This window comes from Ictidomys tridecemlineatus, chromosome 6 (assembly GCF_052094955.1).
Source record: "Ictidomys tridecemlineatus isolate mIctTri1 chromosome 6, mIctTri1.hap1, whole genome shotgun sequence".
NCBI lineage: Eukaryota > Metazoa > Chordata > Mammalia > Rodentia > Sciuridae > Ictidomys > Ictidomys tridecemlineatus.
The window spans coordinates 3,322,852-3,341,955 of record NC_135482.1 but is presented as its reverse complement, the minus strand read 5'-3'; the positions used below and the strand labels follow the sequence as shown (position 1 = coordinate 3,341,955).

Here is a 19,104-nt window from a genome sequence, read left to right as displayed (position 1 = left end):
CGGGGCGGGGCGGCGAGGCGAGGCGCGGGGCCGCGCGAGGCCTGCCGGGGGGCGCTGCCCCGTGTGCCTGCAGCCTGCCCAGCGGGACTCTGCCCCTGCCCTCTGCCTGCAGCTCTGCCCTGCGGGACTCTGCCCCTGCCCTCTGCCTGCAGCCTGCCCAGCGGGACTCTGCCCCTGCCCTCTGCCTGCAGCTCTGCCCTGCGGGACTCTGCCCCTGCTCTCCGCCTGCAGCCCTGCCCTCCGCCTGCAGCCTGCCCAGCGGGACTCTGCCCCTGCCCTCTGCCTGCAGCTCTGCCCTGCGAGATTCTGCCCCTGCCCTCCGCCTGCAGCCCTGCCCTCGGACTGCATCCCTGCTCTCCGCCTGCAGCCCTGCCCTCGGGCTGCATTCCTGCCCTGCGGGCTCTACCCCTGCCCCTTGTGCCTGCTCCTGCCCTTTGTGCCTGCCCCTGCTCCTTGTGCATGCCCCACCCTCTGCCTGTAGCCCTTGCCCTGTGTGCGTGCAGCCCTGTTTTGTGTGCCTGCCTCTGCCTTATGCCTGCCATGCCCTGCGTGCCTGCAGCCCTGCCCTGTGGGACTCTGTTTCTGCCCTCTGTGCTTGCAGCCCTGCCCTGTCGGGCTCTGCCCCTTGCCCTGCGTGCCTGCAGTCCACCCCTATGGGGGCTGTCCCTGTTCTGCAGGCCTGTTTTCCTGGCCTACTGCCCTGTCTTGTGGATTCTGTTTAGAGCGCTTGACCTGGAGGCTACTGGAGCTGCACATTCTAAGGCCTTTTTCTGTGGGTCCCGATGGGTCGCACTGCCCTGGAGCAGTGTTGTGTGGTGTGCAGAGCACTGGCTGGGAATGGCTGGCCCAGTTGGTGAGAAGACCAGGTGTCCAGGAGTCCATCAAGCCTGGGTTTGATTCTTAGCCTAACCAGTTGGACTATTGAGCACTTTCTTGAAACCTTACTTAGATTCCTGATCTAAAAACGGGAATATAATGCATAACTGCATTGCTGGATGGTACAGAGGGACAGGTGAAGTAAAGCATGTGGAAATATAAAGTATCTGAAGCCCTCAGTTCCTATTTGATTTGGGTCTCTTCCCTGGGCCTCAGTGTCCCTTTGGTTTAAAGGGAATAATATTGGACAGTATCTCCCTATGGGCTTGTCATGAGGACTAAATGAAATAATGCATATTTTCTCCTCAGGATGTGCTTGGTACAAAGATATTGTATTAGTGGAAAAATGCAAAGTCCTTGTTTTCTCCTGTAGGAAGCCCAAACAACAAGCAACCCTGGGGGTTTGGGCAAAGAGAAAACACAGGGGAAAGGAGCATCTAATTTTGGATTGGTCTAAAGGGTGATAAGAAGTGCCCCTCTCTTTGAACTAGATACCTGGTCTGAGCAGTTCTGGTACCCCCGGTCAGTAGAAAGAGTGGAGCTGCTGGAAGGTGCAGAAAGCCCAGGGCAGTGCTCCTTGGGTTTTTAGGGGAGATGTTTGTCTTCTTTGGCGGGGGTAGGAGTGACACCTTGATATGATATTATTGGGAGACGGGTTGGTTGATTTGAAGCTTAGCATTGTCTATACCAAGCTGGATCTATAACCCAATCATCACCCATTTGTTGAGTGCCTACCATGAGCCAGGTTCTTTGCTGGAGTCTGGGTACAGAGACGAATGTGGCATGATTCCTTTTGTCAAGTATGCTAGGGAATTGCTATGTAAGCATGTCAGAAGGGAGATCTGTGTAGGAACAGGTGCTGCACATAGGGAGCCCGTGGATATTTGGGATTGATGGGTAAGCCAGTATTACTGCAGCTGTTGTGTTTCAACGCATGAAGAGGACTTGTTGGAAAAATAAGTATTTGCAAAGGGGCCATAGACTGGTTTCAAAGTGCTACAGAGAGGATTAAATGAAACATCATGGGTTAGGTCTGGTCCAGAGGCGACACTGAAACCTCATTTTCCTTTTAATAGCCTGCTGGAGAAAATCTAAGGCTCTGAGTCAGTTTACAAGGCCCTCTTGACTTGGTCTGTTGTATCACTGAAGGTTTTTATCAAGGGACTGGCATGATAACATCTGGGTATTAGAAAGACCTTCTGGCTGCGACTGTATGGAATAAGAGAGGGTGAAGCTAGAGTAGGGGGGCTTTAAGAAGCTATTGCAGAAGCACAAGTAAAAAAAAGTACCCAAAGATAGGACATATTGTAGGGCTGGATAGGAAAAAGATTGAGAAATACTTATAAAATTAAATGAACACAACTCAGGGACCATTTGGATTGTTGGGAGAGAAGGGGTAAATGAGGGTATTACTCAGACTTGGTTCAGTTTCTTCTGGGGCAGTGTCCTTGTTGTAGGCAAAGTTTGGGGCCTAGGAAAGGTGAACTGATTGGCAGGTCCTGGGATGGAGAGAGACAACTGTGGTGGTGCAGAGAGCTCTAGATGATGGTCTGTAAGGACAGGCTTCTGGTCTTGTGCCTGTCACTGTGTCTCTCTGTCTTCATGCAAATCACTGTGGTCTGTAGGGTTTGTCTCCGAGAGGATCCCTCTAGTCCTGACACACTGTCAGGGATCCTTGAGGGATGTTTGTCTTTATTGGCAGGGGTAGGAGTGGATAGGCCTAGTGCTGTTGTATAGCATGGAATGGGAATGCAAATGGTCCAAAGTGTCAGGAGTTGGATGAGACATAAAGGGAAGCAGAATGAGTCTTCAGAATAGCAGATAGGAAATAGACAAATTGAAAATAAGAATAAGGAAAGTAACTTACTTTTCCTTGATGGAAAAAGAATTATAAACTTATGTACTTTGTGCTCTTCCTGAAGTCCTTGATATTAAAAAAACGAGTTTCCTTCTGCTGTCAGTGGTAGAAACCCTGCAGTGGGAAGAGCAGTGGCCTTGGAGCCATGTAGATCTGAACAGGAATCCTGGCTTCTTGGTCTCTGAAGACGTCTTGGCAGGGATCTTGGAACTACATAGACCTGAACAGGAATCCTGGCTCTATCTCTGCAGACATTTAGGCAATGGCTTTGGAACCATGTAGACCTGAACAGAAATTCTGGCTTGGTTTCTGCAGACTTCTTGTTTTTCATCTTGAAAACGGGAGGATGGTAACCACTTTGCAGAAGTATTGTGAGGATCCATGATGTTATTTGTATAGCACTGTGGTTCATGCAAAGGACCTGCTGTTAAGAAAGGACTGGTCTGGCCAGTGCAGTGGCTCGGGAGGCTGAGGCAGGAGGATCACAAGTTCAAAGCCAGTCTCAGGAAAAGCGAGGTGCTAACCAACTCAGTGAGACCCTGTCTCTAAAAAAAATGCAAAGTAGGGCTGGGGGTGTGGCTCAGTGGTCAAGTATCCCGGAGTTCAATCCCTTGTACCCCACAAAAAACCAAAGGACTGGTCTGAAATGAACGGGAGCGCAATCGTGTTTCACCTCTTGCTTTATTGCAAACAACTGAAGCTATTTTAGGATAGTGATAATTTAAAGTTTTGTTTTTAATTGTGGTGCTGGTGCAACCCCTGATAATTCTAATTTGAGGTTTCCAGAGAAAGAGCTTCTGGAATTTCATTATACAATTTTTAGCAACCCTCAACCCTCAAGGAAAAGGAGATTCTCATATCCCATTACATGTCCACACAACCCTTGACTCAAGTCTGTCAGGTTTTTCTCTCATGTGAGCTGAACATAGTGACTTGTTTCTAAAGAGCAGATCAAGGAAGGAGTGACAGTGTGTGATCTCACCTTTTTCTTTGCTCTCTCTTGGATCATGCATCCTGCCAGGTCAGGACGCTGCATGCATCTTCAGAGTGCTGTGGAGAGGAACGGGCCTGCTGCTGAGGGCCATTGAAGAGCTGTGTGGAAGTGGGTCCTCTCAGAACAGCCAGACTTTTAGCTGTATATGCAGCCTCCAGACCCTGAGCCACTTTCAGAGTTTTTTCTTCTTTTCTGTGGTTATGATTTTTTTCTCTGGTGCTGGGGATTGAACCCACGACTTCTTGGATGCCAGGCAAGTGCTCTACCAATGAGCCATTTCACTAGTCCCTTTATCAGATTTCCGATCGTCCTAGTTGGATGTGTAAGATCATAAATGTTTCTTCTTTAAATAGCTAAATTCAGGGGATGCTTTGCTGTATGGTAGTGAATTATTAATACAGTCTAAAGTCATGCATCAGACATTTTGTAGCCCTCTTCTTGAATAATTAACCACTAAAATTTGCTGAATAATTGCTTATGGCCACAAAATGTAGGTATTAAGATTCTCCTCAGCTAATTTTTCTCTTGGAGGATAATTTTTTTTTCTCTCATCTATTTTACATTTGTTTTATACCTCTGGTTGAATATGGATATCTGCATTTTTCACATTTGTTTAACAAGTGATTTTGTGTGTGTGTGTGTGTGTGTGTGTGTGTGTATGTGTGTGTATGTGCTGTGCTGTGAATCATTGCAAATCATGTTAAATCCTTCCTGGAACAAACTAAGATATAAAAATTAAAAATTCTCTGGGGCTGTGTTTGTGGCTCAGTGGCAGAGCGCTTGCTTCGCACATGTGAGGCACTGGGTTTGATCCCCAGCGCTACGAAAAAATAGTAAAATAAACAAAATAAAGATATTGTGTTCATGTATAACTAAAAACTTTAAAAAGATTTAAAACTTCTGGTTTTAGTCTTCTGGAGGTTTTATTTTCCAGCTCTTGTTACCTTTGTGATGTGTCCTAGAGACACACCTGTGCTGTTTTGTTAAGAGGCCGTCAGTCACGTAGGACTTTTTAAATTCAAATGATCTGCAGTAAACAGAGTTAGGCATACAGTGGCCACATGTGACCAGGTGCCTCCCTGGGCAGTGCAGGTGTGGAATGCACTGTCATCTACTGCTCTGAAATTGTAGGCAAGGATTGTCTCTGGGCTCTTGAATGTTCACAAAATAAATGTAACATTTGATAACTGTTTTCTATAAATATGATACCTTATAGCTCCATCTTATTATTTTTTTTGGGGGGGAGGGGGTACCAGGGATTGAACTCCGGGGTACTCAACCACTTAGCCACTTAGCCACATCTCCAGTCCTATTTTATACTTTATTTAGAGTCAGGGTCTCCCTGAGTTGCCTAGCACCTCATTTTTGCTGAGGCCGGCTTTGAACTTGTGATTCTCCTGCCTCAGCCTCCTGAGCTGCTGGGATTACAGGTGTGCACCATTGTGCCTGGTTTCATTTGATTATTTCGAATAAAGTGAGCACCTCCCCTTCACTGCCCGGTTGTGTGAGGGTAGCAGAGGCTTAACAAGGTGTCATGGAGTGCTGGTTTGCATGGCTCAAGCATTGTGCTTGCTTGGCCTTTTCTCTTACTCAGGTAGAAACCCCTGCCCTCCCCCATTTGTCAGTTTGGCTTACTTGACTTTTTAAAATGTATTTAGTTAAAATTGTTTTTCTGTTTGCTTTAACTTGGGCATCCTATTAAAGGTGCTTGATGTTTCTGAACCCCTTCACCTTTGTCCCCGGTCAGCATAGGTGGTTAATTGTTTGGTCACGAAGGGAAATTCTCAGGGAGTTACAAAATAAAACAGATACACAATTTTACCTGTAAAACAAGCTCTGGGACCCAGGATGGCTCCTTGGGCTCTCTGCCTCAAGCTTCCCAGGGGGGAAGCGAGGATCTACAGGAGAGGCTAGTGAGAGAGAGCAAGCATGCTTGGGAGTGGGCTTTTATAGGGGAAATCTAAAGTCTGGGGAAAATCCTGTCCAATGAAGGTCAAGGGGGGCAGTTTGCAAGGTCAGGTGAGGTGACTGGATCCTGTGGTAGTGGAGAGACATGCCTCTACACGGACACTGTCCTTGAACTCAAGAAGGGCGGGGAAGTCCTGCTGCATTTTCTGCCACGGACACCTCAAAACACCCAGCCAGGGAGTGACTCAGTCACGTGCCAGGTTGTTCTCCCACACCTCACCTTATTAGCTCTGTTTTTACAGGACTTACAGCACTTACTGTGTTTTAACTTACTCCTTCTAGAATGGAAGACAGGTGAGAGCAGAGATGTTTGGCTTTTTTTTTTTTAATCCTGTTTGGTTATTGCTTCTTAAATTTGATGACTTTAATTGGTTTGGGAATTTGTTAGCCAGTACTTGTTCAGATGTTGCTTCTCTCTGTTCTCTCCTTTGCTTCTGGAATTCCACTTATACATGTTAAACTTTCCACTGTTTTGTATGTCTCCTAGGCATTTTCTCTGTATGTCTGTCTGTACGCGCGCACGTCTCTCTCTCTCTCCCTCCCCCCCCATATATTTTTTAAACTTCAAGCTTCTTTTTGAAAGTTTTCTACTAACCTGCCTTCTAGTTTTCTAATCCTCTTTTCTGCTGTGTCTAATCTAGTGTTTATTGTGTTTTTAGACTCAGGTACTGTATTTTGGAGTTATTGTATTATATAATTTGATTTTTTTCTAAACAGATTGCTATTCTCTGTTGAAATCCATCTCATTATCTATCTTCTTGAACATATTATACTTATTTTAAAGGATGTACCTTATAACTTTTTTAAAAAATATTTTTTAGTTATAGATGGATATGATATCTTTATTTGTTTATTTTTATGTGGTGCTGAGAATCGAACCCAGTGTCTCACATGTGCAAGGCAAGCACTCTGTCACTGAGCCACAACCCCAGCCCATTCTCGTAACTTTCTGTTATCAGTTTCTTTCTTTGTGTGTGTGGTGTGTCTGTCTGAAGATATTTGGTTGTGTCTTTTTTATTGAATGCTGAATATTTTGATTAGGAAAATTGAGACCATTTCCTGGCATCTTCCCTTTGCAGAATATTTGCAAACTGAAAACCAGAACTTGATTCCTCTCAACAAGTGGTGGTAGACCAAGTAGATAACATTCAACTGGAATAAATTGAACCTTGACACACACTTCACACCATTCCCAAGAAATATGTAAACACAGATTATAGATCTAAACATAAAAGCTCAATTTATATGTAGGAGGAAATAGAGTACCTTTGTGTCTTTGAATCTAGGCAAGGACATAGGTTAACACTTACCGTATAAGAAAATACTGACTTTATAAAAATTAAGAACTTTTCATCAGAAGACACCATTAAGATAGAAAGGCAGGCTGGGATTGTGGCTCAGTGGTAGAGCACTTGTAAGCATACGTGAGGCATTGAGTTCAATCCTCAGCACTGCATAAAAATAAATAAAAATATTGTGTCCATCTACAACTAAAAAATACATCTTAAAAAAAAAAGATGGAGCTGGGGGTGTGGTAGCGTGAGCTGTGGAAAACACGTTGCCCTTGGGGTAGAGGATGGGACTGGGCAGGAGAGTTTAGGGGCTAAGGAGCATCAAAGACAAACTGAGGAGCACTTGCTTTGGAAAGTTCACCCATCACATAGAGCCAAGAAGGAGGCTGAGGGGCTCCTCTGGAGGAAGACTTCTGATGGTTTATGGTGCCAGTAAACCAACATGCGCCAAGCAACACTGAGTGCCAGGCAAGCACTGAACCAATGACCCATTCTAGGGGCTACTGCGACTAGTGAAGTGTCCCACCTTCTAGAGGTTAGCAGGGTAATGGAGAAACTGATCAAAGTAAACATGGTCTTGCTAAGATGCTGAGTCTGGCCTAAATCTTGTGATTCTCCTGCCTCAGCCTCCTGAGTAGCTGGGATTATAGGTGTGGCCACCACATGTGGCAAAAGAGTGGAACACAAAAGGAAAAATCAGTGCTTGCTGAAAGCCAAGATAACCCGAAGACACAGTGCCCGGTTAAAGAACTCTTTTCTTCTTTTGGAGTTGACTATAACATCTTGGAAATTAATCACAATGATGACAGGACCTGTATTCAAGAAATACTGGCAGAAATTGCTTATCAGAAAACTGTGCCCAATAATTTTGTGAATAAAGTGCATGTGGGGGGATGTGACAGCTTTCCAGGCACATTCCTTCAGGAATGCCCAACAAATGATTATGAGCCCATTGTTACTGGTGGTGGTTCTGGTGGCCTCCTATGTGCCAAGGAAGCTGCCATTTTGGGAAAGAAAGTGGTGGTATTAAACTTTGTGGTCTCATGGCTCAGGGCACATCCTGGGGCCTGGGTGGTTGTGTTCCTAATGTTGGACGTATTCCTAAGAAATTGACACATCAAATTGCCCTCCTTGGACGGGCCTTGGAAGACTCGAGGAAATTTGGCTGGATGTGTAATCAACAAGTGAAACACAACTGGGAGACCATGACTGAAGTGATTCAGGACCACATCGGCTTTGGTTGGAGCTACGGGTTGTCTTTGAGGGAAAAGGGTGTGGCCTATCCTATGTCAATGCCTATGGAGAATTTGTGGGCCGTCATAGAATCAAGGCAACCAACAAAAAAGAACAGGGAACTTATTTTTCTGCTTCAAAATTTGTCATAGCAATGGGTGAAGGCCACTGTACTTAGGAATCCAAAACATTAGTTGTGGGTGCTTCTTAGGTTGCCTTGGAATATGCAGGATTTCTTGCTGGCTTTGGTTTAGATGTTATAGTTATGGTGTGTTCAATCTTCCTTTGTGGCTTTGATCAAGAAATGGCAGAGAAAGTGGATTCCTATGTGGAGAAATATGGCATTAAGTTCTTAAGACAATTTGTATCTGTGATGGTTCAACAGTTGGAGAAAGGCTCACCTTGAAAGCTGAAAGTATTGGTTAAATCCACTGAAAGACCAGAAACTGTTAAGGAGTTTATATAACTTAGTTTTGCTGCCATTGGTTGTGACTCCTATTCAAGGAAATTAGTCCTGGAGAAGATTGGTGTCAAAATCAATGAGAAGAATGGCAAAATACCAGTAATGATATGGAACAGACCAATATGCCCCATGTCTATGCCATTGGTGATGTTTTGGAGGCAAACCAGAATTGACTCCTGTTGCTATTTAGGCAGGCAGGCTGCTAGCTCGAAGACTTTTTGGGGCCTCTTTAGAAAAGTATGATTATGTTAGTGTTCCAACTACAGTATTCACACCTCTGGAATATGGTTGCTGTGAATTTCTGAAGAAAAAGCTATTGAAGTGTATAAAAAAGAGAATCTAGAAGTGTACCATACTTTGTTCTGGCCTCTTGAATGGACTGTAAGTGGCAGGGACAATAATACTTGCAAAGATAATCTGCAACAAATTTGACAGCGATTGAATGACAGCATTTCATATTCCTGGACCCAGTGCTGATGAGATTATCCAAGGATTTGCAGCTGCGATGAAATGTGGACTCACAAAACAGCTGCTGTTTTGTGACCCCATTGGAATTCACCCCACATGTGGGGAGGTCCTCACAACTTTGGAAATCACAAAGTCATCAGGATAGGACATCATTCAGAAGGGCAGCTTAGGGTGGCCCTCCTGCTATGAAGTTCTCCTTGTCGTGTTGTCATTTCAATGACAGTAATGCTCTGTGCCCATGATGCCCACTCTGTTGCTGGAGGACCAGTTCAGGGCTCTTCACAGCACAGAGATGAGAAGGTAGACAGGGAGATGGGACAGCAGCAGGGGCCTGCTGGTCATCTCAGCTGACATGAGTGGCAGTTGGATTGCTTCCTTGACACCCTGGCTCAGAGGTGAGGTGAGCCAAGGCCGACCCCCTCGTGCATCAGACTTGACTTTCCCTCCAGCACGCTTTTGAATAGCAAAGCTGACCTAAGCTGACTTTTCCAGTTGCTACTATGAAAAAGTTTTTTCAATTGTGAAACTGGCTAGGAAAAAACTATTTTCCAGTGTGGTCATGGAACGTACATGTGCTCTGGGGTGGGAGGCATCTGGGAGGTGCATTTGAGTAGCTGGCTATAGAGACTGGGGACATTAGTAGAAATCTCTGCACCATGTAGGTGTCAGTCAACTGTCCTTTTAGGTATATTTTAACCTGCTGTCAAAACTGAACTCGGGCCTCACCCTTGTGTGCATTTCCTGGTGACAATAACCCGAAGTTATTTTCCTCTTATTAGTATCTCTAGACTGGTGTAATATATAAGAGGAAAAATACTTGAATTTCTTCTTGTTGATTTTTTAAAAAAATATATATTTTTTTTAGTTGTAAAGGTATTGTGTAGACACAATACCTTTATTTTATTTATTTATTTTTAATGTGATGCTGAGGATTGAACCCAGTGTCTTCCACATTCGCGGCGAACACTCTACCACTGAGCTACAACCCTAGCCCTTTTGTTATTTTTTAAGAGTAATATTAAAAGAAGTTTTCAGTATTAAAAAATTAAAAAAAGCCACAGACTGAAAGTATTTGCAGTACAAATATTTGACAAAAACCTTTTTAAAGTATGTATAAAGCATTCCCACGACTCTAATAAAAAGATTACCCAATTAAAAATTAGACCAAAAGACTGCTTTACAAAAAAGATAAGTAAATGCCAGTAGACATGATGATTAGGTGCTCAGCATCAGTAGTCATTAGGGAAATAATTAAAACCAAAAGAGATTACCACTTCACACTGTCAAAAAACCCAACAAAACAAATAAGCAAAAAACCACAGGTATTGATGAGAAGGTGTAGAAATTAGAACACTTCATACATTGCTGGTGTGAATTGTCTAATGGTTCAATCACTATGGAAAGCAGCTTATTGGTTCTCAAAGATACACCTAGAGTATGACCGAGAAATCCCACTCTTGGTATATATCCAAAGGAAATAAGAAAGGACAGATATTGTATGATTTCACTTATATGAATATCCTAGAATAGATTGGAACTCACCAGGCTTTGTGGGGAGGGAGAATGGAGAGTTATTACTTAATGGTTACACAGTTTCATGTTTGTTATTAAAAATTTTTGGAAATAGATGGTTGTATAACAGTGTGGATGTAATTAAAGCCACTGAATTGTAGACTTTAGAAGGATCAAAGTGGCAGATTTTATGTTTTGTATCTATGTATTTTACCATAATTTAAAAATGAAAAATGAATAGTATAATACTGAAGCGTGTGGATTTTGTTGTGGTAGTGTGTATCCACTGAAATCCAAATGACTTGCATTGCCTCAGTCTGAAGACGGTGTGTAGACCTGAACTCACGGATTGCTGCTGGGAATGCACAGTGTACAATGCTGTGAGAAATATGTTGGCGGTTTTTTATGATGTTAAATGCATACCCACTGTGGCCCTAAGTATTTTTCCAAGAGAACACCAAAACATTTTTTGTTTAATTTTGTTCACAAGTTGCCCAAAGCAACTTTATTTTTTTAATATTATGTTTTATTTGTAGACGGACACAATACCTTTATTTATTTTTATGTGGTGCTGAGGATCGAACCCAGGGCCTCACATGTGCTAGGCGAGTGTTCTACCACTGAGCCACAACCCCAGCCCTGCAACTTTATTGGTAGAGCCAGATATTGGAAACAGCTCAAACATGCTTCATTGCCTTAACTCCTGGGTAGTAAATGAGTGAATCTATGACTGACAGTTGTGGGGGAGCCTCAGGAGCACGCTGAATGAGAGAGCCTGGCAGGCCGGGCAGTGATTAGCTGGAAGGGGAGAGGGAACATTCCAGGTACAGGAAGTGTGTGCTGTCTGATGGGGGTTAGGTGTCTGGTATGTGCTTAAACTGTGTCGTTTAATATCTGTGCATTTTACTGTACGTATGTTATACCCCAATTTTCTGCATGTAAATCATCACCTTCCTGCCACCCCCTCAACTCATTTGAATGTGGCTGAAGGACTTTGAGGAAACATCACTGGCCTTTTCTGCTCACTGTTGAGAATTATCATTGGTAAAATTTTTTTTTTAGTTTTTGTTTTTGTGGTGCTGGGGATTGAACCCAGGACCTTACACACTGGGCAAGTGTTCTACCACAGAGCTACATCCCCAGCCCTAAAATGATATTTTTAAATTGTAAAATTTGCTGTGAGGAGAGGGGTTGGCCGCTGTGTTTGCTGCCTCACTGGAACCCTGGCACTTGGCAGGTTTTGCTTCACTCATGTTTGTCTCTGAGACAGTGCTGTGTGTCCAGAGCGGAGGTGAGCGGCCCATGGATGAGGGAATTGCCCGAGATCAAATCTTTGAAAAATAGAAGTAGCCTTGGCATCTAGCAACACTAAAGTCATGTTAAGCTATAAGAATTTCCCATTCAACAAGGGAATACCTGAAAATAGCTTAACATTCTGACTTAAGCCCAGAACTTGGGTCTCGTGTTCATGGCTGTGCGTGAGGAAGTGACTGGAAGACAAAAGCTGTGCTTGTTATTCCTGAGGACGAAGGAGATGGGGGACTTTTCATTAGTTTCATCCTGGTGGTGGTGTTGTTTTGGCAGGTCAGAACTACAGATGTGTGATGACGTCAGTGCCCGTGGATGTGGATGGGACTGTTAAGTACCTTTGCTTCCCCTGTAGGACTCACAGCTGTTAGATTTTGAACTGATCTCAGTCTACAAGCATCACCCACTGAAACTTCACTGTGTGCGAACACATTGCCCTGTAAGGGAGCAGCTTAAAGCCACAAGCATTTATTTCACTCTCTGAGTGAGGTCAGGAATCCAAGAGCTGCGTACTGGGTGGGTCTGGCTCAGTGTCTCTCATGAGGTTGCTGTCAAGCTGTTGACTGGGTCTGTGTCTTCCGAGGGCCTGACTGGTGCCTAGGGATCAGCTTCAAACTCATGTGTGGCTTTTGGCAGGTAGCTTCAGTGCCTTGCCACACGAACCCCTTCCTAGGACTGTGTCTGACTTGACTGCTGGCTTGTCCAGTGAGTGTTCCAAGGGGGTGCTCTTGAGAGGGGGCGCTGGAAGCTTTCTGGCTGATTTGGGAGAGGTATGTCCCTATCAGGCCTGTTCTCAGGTCAGGAGGGCCCTATGTTCACTGGGGCTGTTGGGATCCCTGGGGCTGGAAGGCTGGCTGCTACCTCTGCATTGCAGGCTCCAGCCCCTTCCTCCCCCTATCCAGAGCGGTTTTCTCTCAGTCCACTAAGGTGCCTGTTTCATTTACAGCACTTACATAAATGATATTGGCTGTTTTATGCTGTATACTCTTCAGTTTGCATTTTTATATAATATTTTTGATGCTATCAGTTCATAGCTAGAGAGGTAGACCATTAATTTCAAATATTGTGAAGTACACAGTAGTCTACTCTTATCTGGTGATCTGCATGTATTAAATGAAAAATTTCAGGAAAAAAATAATTCAAAATTCAGGTAGTATATTATTTATTATAGTATTATAGTATATTGTTATGATTGTTCTATTTTATTATTATTAATCTCTTACTGTGGCTAATTTATAAATTAAATATTATCATAGGCATGTAACAACATGGCATACAAAGGGTTTGGTACTCAACGGTGATTTTAGGCATCCACCAGCCGTCTTGGAACATGTCTCGTGGATGAGGACAGAGCACATACTGTCATAAGAAAATACTGTTGTTTGCCCTTTTCCCCATGGATGGAAATTTGGGTTGTCTTGAATTTTGGGTAATTGAAACAACCTTGAAGAGATCATCTTGTCTATTTCCTTGTATCTGTGAGTCTTTGTTTTTTCCCCCCAGAGATCTGAGACCAGGAAGTGGTGTGAGTAATGTATGCTGGCCATGCTGCTGTTGGGTGTTGGAGAGGGCAGCCTGGACGTGGAGGAGACAAAGCCAAGGGGAGGGTGCCTTGTTGAGCTGTGACTGCTGTGGGTGGTGGGCTCCGTGGCACTGCGGCCCCTAGGAACTGCACAGAGTGCTCCTCCTTGTTGGGCCTCTGCAGCCCTTTGCCCCCGCCCCCAATCGGCCCAGGGTCCTGAGCTGGCTGGCCAGGGCTGGGGCGGGGCTCTGTGAGTGAGTGTGGTAGTCTACTCTTCTGCTCAGACCTCTGTCCTGAGACTGTCACTCTTCCCCTGACTCTTCAAGGTCGGTTCCTAGGAAGGAGTCCTGTTGGAGCAGGCTGCAGTGCCACTGCTACAATCTGTCCCCAGGGGAGGCAGCACTAGGTGACAATCATTTCTGCCTCTGCCTTCCAGCCCAGACTTCCCTGCTCAGCCAGCAGTGTGTCTGGCTGTGCCTCCAAGGGGCCTGAGCCCTCGATCTCCTTTCTCTCATCAGTCCAGGGTGCTGCTGTTGCCTGTTGCCAGTTACCACTAGGCACTGAGGTACTGAGGGACATCCCAGTGAAGCCAGGTTCCAGGTCTTACCCCTTCATGTCCCCATCTTACAGGAGCAAACCATGGCTGATGACCCTGGCTGATGACCCCTGCAGCATGACTCAAAGAAGAGTCTGCTGGTTGGGGATCCAAATTGATTGCTTTGTAGGTGGTGTTAAGGCACACAAACTCTTTGTGCTCCTTGGCAGAGGTGTTCTCTGGCTCAGGGATTTAGTCCAGCACAGCCTAGACTTGGAGATTACATGCAGATTCTGTAAGGGGTTGCTGGCGGTGGGGCGGTGGGGTGGTGGGCAGGGGAGCCAGGTGTCCTTCTTGCCGGTTTTTCTGTTTGAACCTTTGCTGGCTCAATCTTTGAGTGAGAGATTTATATTGCTTCTTCCTTTCTGGGCTCATTACTCCCTTTGGAATGGCTTTACATGTCCTTATACCTATTCTCAGGGACCTTGGACTAAAATCAGTTCTTTTACTGGTAGTTTGTGCCGTGGTAATGTTAGCTATTGTGTGTTTGGTTCCTGAGCTGAGCACCTTGGACCAGCCCCATCTGTGAAGCTCACTGGGCTTCCTTCTAACATTGGGGGACGCAGCTTTCCATGCAGTTTGTGTGGGGCTGAAGTGATGGCAGCTCTTCATTCTTTAGATGCAGGGAATGCTGTCTTAGAGCTGAGTTTCCCACTGTGGCTCAGATCTCCAGAAGGTAACAGGGGAGCTTTGGAAGCTGTCACCCTGCATAGTTGAACTGCACACTGCCTCTGGTGGTTGTGAAGATGCTGGCTGTTTGTCTCCAGTCATAGCCGAGTGTTTTCATTCGGTGTCTAGCGAATGGAGAGATTGACCTTGTTCTGAGATGGGCCATATGTTCGTTGATAATTTGAAAAAAGTAGACTTGCTGTGTTGTTTGGCATGGAGGTTGGGTGGTCTGCTGGGAGCTGCCCTGCCCCACTGTTGTTGCACCCTGCAGTAGTCCCCTGCAGTAGTCTTTCTCCACTTGACAGCACTTTTCTTGAGGGCAGGAACCTTTGTCTTTGTGGTCTCTCAGAGCAGGGTGCCTGGACCCTTTGGGGTGCTCATTAAATGTTAGCTCCAGTGAGTAGATCCCTGCCTGGTGTTGACAGATATTAGTCAATAACGAAAGCTATTAATTCAGTTTACTATGTTATTCATTTGTTTAATTCCCCCCACATATGGTATCTGCCAAGTTCTGTGCTTTGAAGCTAATATAGTAAAATGAAGTGTTTTCAGCTTGTTTTTAAGTACTAACAGAATAGCTCAAATGCTGTTATTTATTTATTGGTACTGGGGATGGAATCCAGGTGTGCTTTACTACTGAGCCACATCTCCAGCCCTTTTTATTTTTTATTTTGAGACAGAGTCTTGCTAAGTTGCTTAGGACCTCTCTAAGTTAAACGTGTAATCCTCTTGCCTTAGGCTCCCGAGTTGGTGGGCTTACAGGTGTGCACCACCATGCCTGGCTGTAATTTTTAAATTTATGACTGTCTTATGTCTTCTTCATCCTTTTCCTCTCATACACACTCCTGATTTTCTCTCAAGATTTAATTACCATCCTATTTGGTGGTGGAATCCTTTCCCATCCCCAGATTACCTCCACCTGTATTCCCTCTGTCCTCTCTTTCCAAGAGCTTCACACAGAGAATTATAAGCACATAATTACCCACCGGTTCCCCTAGTCTGAGCAATCCAGGGGTAGGATTCTTATTTGTTTCTGTATTTTCAGTACCCCCCCTCTACATCTAGTGCATAATGAGCATTTAATAGTATTTTTAAATATTTATTAATTTTTTAAAATATTCATTAATTTTTTTAGTTGTAGTTGGACACAATATCTTTATTTTCATTTATTTTTTTAATGTGGTGCTGAGGATCGAACTGAGGGCCTCGCATGTGCCAGGTGAGCGCTCTACCGCTCAGCCCCAGCCCTAGCCCCAGCCCCAGCCCATTTAATAGTATTTTTATTATTCCCTCCCTCCCTTCTGCTGGGGATTGCACTTGGGGCCCCAGGCATGCTCATCAAGCACTTCACCAGGGAGCTACATCCCCAGCTGTTTTTTTTTGTTTTTTAGTTGTCAATGGACCTTTATTTTATTTATTGATTTGTATGTGATGCTGAGGATGGAACCCAGTGTCTCACACATGCTAGGGAAGTGCTTTACCACTGAGCTTCAACCCCAGCCCCCCAGACTTTTTTTTTTTATTATTTTCTTGAACATTTACTTTTCTTGAGTCATTTAAATAAAAAACAAGAGCATAGGAAAAAGACTAGTTAAGAAAGGACAGGAAATATCAACTATGACAGATGACTTTGATTTCAAGGGATAGAAAATGACTTGGTATTCTTAGTTGCTTATGTAAATATGTTGACTAACCCTCATAAAAGTCAGCATACCACAGAGGTAAAAAATAAACCTGTCCATCTGTGTGTACACACAGGCACAAGGATTTTCCCAAACATTACTGAGCCTGTGGCCAGCAAGTCTGTGACATACCAAAAGAACAAAACAAAAACCCACAGGAGTCCTGAGCTGAGCTAAGCGTACCATGTGGCATTTGAGTCAATCATGATTCAGCTCTGCTTTGTTGGGAGAGAACGTCAATTAAGTTACACTATAAAAAGAACTCTCAGAGTGTGATGGCAGTCTCCCTTATTTTTACCTATGCCATGAGCTGGAACACCACACGGAACTGTTTGGTAAGGTGTTCTGACTCAGTTTCAAAATACAGAAGTGGTCAGCATGAGCCACCTTACATTCAGTTATCCTAAGTGGTCGAAGGAGGCAGGGAAGAGTTTGAGCCAAAAAATCAAAATACATAAGGGTAGACTTGACAGCAGGCCCTGAGGAGTTCCAGCCCTTCCATTCTTCCAGGTGTCTGTGGGGGTCACTGAGTTCCAGGGCTTCTCACTGGCCAGGACACTCGAGAGCACACCCTGGGACTGCACCAGGTGAGCCAGGTTCTCCAGTGGCCACCTGCCTGGATGACTTATAGTTCACCGATGGTTTGTGAGTGAGGCGGCCCTTGTGGCAGCTGCCGAGGAGTTTCCTCATGTGGTGCTCAGAGTGTGCCCGCACAGGGACGCCCTTGCTGCCAGTTATGGTGCCAACAGAAATGGCGGGGTGTGCAGTGCATTTGGGAAGTCTCACTAACAAAGATGGCAGTTCTTACAGATTGACCTGTGGATTTGAGGCCATTCAGAATAAAATCTCAGTAAACATTTCCTAGAAACTTACAAGTCATTTTTCTAATTTACACAGGAAACCCTTAAGACTTCTCGAATGAATCCTCGATGATGTGGCTCTGGAGTTCTTCCCCTAGCCCTCAGCAGAGTACCCTGTCCCCCTACCCCCTGCAGAGTCTCTCATCTTGCTTTTCCCCTTCCTGCTCAGAAGGAAGTGTGGCTGCGTCAGACATTGATGTGGCTCCGTCAGACATTGATGTGGCTCCCAGAGGCTCTGGAGAGCGGGAGGCGATTCCTCTTTGTCGAGCACCTGCTGTTGGGCTTGAAGTGTTCTAAGTGTGGCTTCACTGCTGCCGTCAGCTCCCTCTCCCCTTGCATGTGCCTTCATACTGCCGATTGAGTCACCTGTGCAGTTGAGACCTGCAGGTCCTCGTGTATCTGCTTGGCTTTATGGCCAAGGTTCTGTGTAGGTGGTTTCAGCATTTGCATAGAGCGCCTTTCACCACCTGACCCCTCTTTCCGGGTGCGCCCCTTTGCTGAGCTTGACCTGCCCCTGCCCCCACCCTACCCACACATTGCCGCACCTCACGTGGACTCTGCTCTGCATCCAGCAGTCCCTGGTCCTCACTTGTTCTGGTGACCCACTCATCCTAGGATTCCTGCTTCCCCAGCCCACAACTTGGTGATCCTACTTCCTGTCACTGTGCCTTTTGTCCTTCCTTCTCCTTCTTACTGTCCACATTCCCTTATAATCCAGATTAGACCCTGGGTTAGTAATAAAAGCCTTTCCTGTGTGCACCCTGCTCCCTGCCGCCTCTGTACTTCCTTTCTCTCTCTTGCTGAGACTCCAGCCCTGGCTGAATGCTGTGCTGGCACCGGAAGAACTGCGCAGGGCTGGAGAGCAGTGTGCCTGGGCCTCCTCAGCTCCACTGCACAACCACACTCGCTGATCTAAATTTTTTTTTTAATATTTAATTTTTAGCTATAGGTGGACACAATATATATATTTTATTTTTATGTGGTTCTGAGAAACGAACCCAATGCCTTAGGCATGCTAGGTGAGCGCTCTACCTCTGAGCCACAACCCCAGCCCCTTACTTCATTTTTAATTAAAACTTATCATTTCTGATTGACACATCATGACTGACCTCACACGGGATGCGATGTGTTTATTTGAATGTGTGTGAGACATGCATTGATGAAGTTGGGCTTACTGACGTGGCCGTCACCTCACCTTCTCTCTCATCTTCTGTGGTGAGACATTTCAGATGTGTTTATGTTGGAACACAGAGTGCATTATTTTTGACTATAGTTACCCTGTTGTGCAGTGGACCTCAAACCTGCTCCCCTGTCTCTCTGAGATTTGTGCCCTTTGGTCAACAGCAGCTCATCCCTATCTTCTCCACACCCCAGTATCTGGTCACTGCCCCCTTCCCTGAGTTCAGCTTTGCCAATCCTGTTAGCGTGGGATCAGGTAGTGGTTATCTTCCTGTGTCTGGCTTAGTTCACTTAGCAGCACATGCTCAGGTTCATCTTGTGGTTGAGATGACAGGTTTCCCTCACTTTTAAAGCTGAAGATGTGCCAGGTGTCTGTGTCCCCTGTTGGTCCCTCCATCCATCAATGGGCACGTGGCTGCTTGCTTGCCTTGGTTATTGTGGACAGTGCTGCAGTGAACACGGGGGTGCCAGTGCAGAAGTGGAGCCCTGGACCACAAGGCAGTTGCTGTCGTTACTTTTCGAGGAGCCTCTGTAGCCCTTCCACGTGGCCATGCTGTCATTCCCTCCCACTCACCGAGCTCCATTTTCTCTGCAACCCCTCATGAGCACCTCAAATTTAACATTC

General features: G+C 45.3%; 1 protein-coding gene and 1 pseudogene across 2 annotated transcripts in view; both read left to right on the top strand.

Moving 5' to 3' along the window:
• Positions 1-19,104, top strand: part of Atxn10 (ataxin 10) — a 143,777-nt gene that overhangs the window by 384 nt on the left and 124,289 nt on the right. The gene's annotated exons all lie outside the window — the stretch shown is intronic.
• On the top strand, positions 7-10,415 carry LOC144378465 (thioredoxin reductase 3 pseudogene; annotated as a pseudogene).